The sequence below is a fragment of the Cervus elaphus genome, chromosome 24, assembly GCF_910594005.1.
Source record: "Cervus elaphus chromosome 24, mCerEla1.1, whole genome shotgun sequence".
Lineage (NCBI taxonomy): Eukaryota > Metazoa > Chordata > Mammalia > Artiodactyla > Cervidae > Cervus > Cervus elaphus.
In genome coordinates this window covers 45712643-45716350 of record NC_057838.1, presented here as the reverse complement: position 1 = coordinate 45716350, position 3708 = coordinate 45712643, and the positions used below count along the sequence as shown (strand labels likewise).

General features: G+C 40.5%; 1 long non-coding RNA gene across 1 annotated transcript; it reads right to left on the bottom strand.

Annotated features, from left to right (window-relative positions):
- Positions 1-212: 212 nt before the first annotated feature.
- Positions 213-3120, bottom strand: LOC122683191. The gene is made up of 2 exons (XR_006337651.1): positions 3080-3120; positions 213-264 (listed from the first exon to the last, which is right to left on the bottom strand). It is a non-coding gene; the product is annotated as an uncharacterized LOC122683191 (long non-coding RNA).
- Between the last annotated feature and the right edge of the window lie 588 nt (positions 3121-3708).

Sequence of the window (3708 nt, the reverse complement as noted above, 5' to 3'; positions counted from 1 at the left end):
GACTGCAGTCACAAAATTAAAAGATGCTTACTCTTTGGAAGAAAGGCTATGAGAAAGCTAGATCGCATACTAAAAAGCAGAGACATCACTTTGCCAACAAAGGTCCATAGAGTCAAAAATATTGTTTTTCTAGTAGTCATGTACAGATGTGAGAGTTGAACCATACGGAAGGCTGAGCAACAAAAAACTGATGCTTTTGGACTGTGGTGCTGGAGAAGACACTTCAGAGAGCCTTGCACAGCAATGAGATCAAGCCAGGCAATCCTAAAGGAAATCAACCATGAATATTCATTGAAAGGACTGATGCTGAAGCTAAAGCCTGAACACTTTGACCACCTGATGTAAAGAGTTGACTCATTGGAAAAGACCCTGATGCTGGGAAAGTTTGAGGAGGAGAAGGGGGCAACAGAAGATGAGATGGTTGGATGGCATCACCGACTCAAAGGACAGGAGTTTGAGCAAACTCCAGTAAATAGTGAAGGACAGGGAGCCTGGTGTGCTGAAGTTCATGGGGTCACAGAGAGTCTGACACAACTTAGTAACTGAACTACAACAACAACAATACATACAAGCCAAAAATATTCTTTTAATACTGGCTCCTCTGAGTATAAGGTTAGGTAAAACTATTGTATGCCATGTATCTTCTCCCTTTGTAGCTCGAGCTTTTAAAGCCAAAGAAGAACCTCCATATTGTTTTCCATAGTGGTTGTAACAATTTACATTCCCACCAACAGTGATCAAAGTTTCTATGTCTCTACATCCTCGCCATCATTTATCTCTTGCGTTTCTGATTACAGCCATTCTAACAGGTATGACGTGACACCCTGTAATATGTAAGTGTATCAAACTAACATACTGTTTACCTTACACTTTCAACATGCACGATGTTACACGTCAATTATATCTTACCAAAGCTGGGAAAAAATAAAGCCTAAGAAGAACTCGGATTAGTCTTAACAATGATGTTAAGGATGTTTTTTGTAAGGCTATACCAGCAGCAGTATCATTCTATCGATGTACCTGCAACAACTCAGAGAGGCTGCTTTTGCCAAGGTCTCTAAGCAACAATGGCTAGGATGGTAGTTTCCAGGAAGCAAGTACTTGCTTGAAATATATAAATATGAATATAAATGTTTGTGTGTGTCTGTTTGCCCACATTGAAAACACCGTTCTGTCATCAAGTTGCTCTTTAGAAACAGCAGTTCTAAAATCCTCTTAGTAGAATAGAAAAAGGATAATAGTAAGGCCAAACCTCACTCAGAGAGAACAGAATGAATGTGACTGATATAACAATTCTTAAGATAACACACAAAAGCATTTAGCAGGATTCAATACATAAATTGAAAGAAGACTTCAACTACATAGCTATACTCTGTTCAAATTAAATGACACAATTTCCTCGGTTAGCTGAATAGAAAATTCAACTATAAGTAAATGGAAACTGGAATTATCATTTTAGTAATAGGTAATCCATGTAGCTACAGGAATAACTGCCCACTATGAAGAAACACTAGAGATCACCATGGGAAAGACTAGGGATCTCGTTAAGAAAATTAGAGACACCAAGAGAACATTTCATGCAAAATGGGCACAATAAAGGACAGAAATGGTTTGGACCTAACAGAAGCAGAAGATATTAAGAAGAGGTGGCAAGAATACACAGAAGAAGTATGCAAAAAAGATCTTCATGACCCAGATAACCACGATGGTGTGATCACTCTCCTAGAACCAGACACCCTGGAATGTGAAATCGAGTGGCCCTTAGGAGGCATTACTATGAGCAAAGCTAGTGGAGCTGATGGAATTCCAGTTGAGCTATTTTAAATCCTGAAAGATGATGCTGTGAAAGTGCTGCACTCAATATGCTAGCAAATTTGGAAAACTCAGCAGTGGCCACAGGATTGGAAAAGGTCAGTTTACATTTCAATCCCAAAGAAAGAGAATGCCAAAGAATGCTCAAACTACTGCACAATTGCACTCATCTCACACGCTAGCCAAGTAATGTTCAAAATTCTCCAAGCCAGGCTTCAGCAGTATGTGAACGGTGAACTTCCAGATGTGCAAGCTGGATTTAGAAAAGGCAGAGGAACCAGAGATCAAATTGCCAATATTCATTGGATCATCGAAAAAGTAAGAGAGTTCCATAAAACATCTATTTGTGCTTTATTGACTATGCCAAAGCCTTTGACTGTGTGGATCACAACAAACTGTGGAAAATTCTGAAAAAGATGGGAATACCAGACCACCTTATCTGCCTCCTGAGAAATCTGTATACAGGTCAAGAGGCAACAGTTAGAACTGGACTTGGAACAACAGACTGGTTCCAAATCGGGAAAGGAGTACATCAAGGCTGTATATTGTCACCCTGCTTATTTAACTTACATTCAGAGTACATCATGAGAAACACTGGGCTGGATGAAGCACAAGCTGGAATCAAGATTGCAGGGAGAAATATCAATAACCTCAATAGCAGATGACACCACCCTTATGGCAGAAAGCAAAGAGGAACTAAAGAGCCTCTTGAAGAAAGTGAAAGAGGAGAGTGAAAAGTTGGCTTAAAACTCAACAGTCAGAAAACTAAGATCATGGCATCCAGTTCCATCACTTCATGGCAAATGCAAGGGGAAACAATGGAAACAGTGACAGACTTTATTTTTGGGGGGCTCCAAAGTCACTGCTGGAGAAGGAAATGGCAACCCACTTCAGTATTCTTGCCTGGAGAATCCCATGGACAAAGGAGCCTGGTGGACTACAATCCCTGGGGTCACGGAGTCGGACACAACTGAGCGACTAACACATACACACAAAGTCACTGCAGATGGTGACTGCAGCCATGAAATTAAAAGACACTTGCTCCTTGGAAGAAAAGTTATGACCAACCTAGATAGCACATTAAAAAGCAGAGACATTACTTTGCCAACAACTGTCTGTCTAGTCAAAGGTTTGGTTTTTCCAGTAGTCATGTATGGATGTGAGAGTTGTACTATAAAGAAAGCTGAACACTAAAGAATTGATGCTTTTGAACTGTGGTGTTGGATAAGACTCTTGAGAGTCCCTTGGATTGCAAGGAGATCCAAACAATACATCCTAAAGGAAATCAGTCCTGAATATTCATTGGAAGGACTGATGCTGAAGCTGAAACTCCAATATTTTGACCACCTGATGTGAAGAACTGACTCATTTGAAAAGACCCTGATGCTGGGAAAGATTGAAAGTGGGAGGATAAGGGGACGACAGAGGATGAGATGGTTGGATGGCATCACCGACTCAATGGACACGAGTTTGAGTACACTCCGGGAGTTGGTGATGGACAGGGAAGCCTGGCATGCAGCAGTCCTTGGGGTTGCAGAGTCAGACATGACTGAGCAATTGAAGTGAACTGAATTGAATGAACAGTGATTTAAAATAGTATTCCTGCATGAGACAGGTGCTCAGGGCTGGTGCACTGGGAAGACCCATAGGGGTGGGATGGAGAGGGAGGTGGGAGGGGGGATCAGGATGGGGAACACATGTAAATCCATGGCTGATTCATGTCAATGTATGGCAGAAACCACTACAATATTGTAAAGTAATTACCCTCCAACTAATAAAAATAAATGGGAAAAAAATAATAAAATAGTATTCCTAGAAAAAAAAAGTGAGTTTTAATACTTGTAGAGAATGAAAGATACAGAGAAGAAAGTAATGGCTATAATCTATTAATATTCA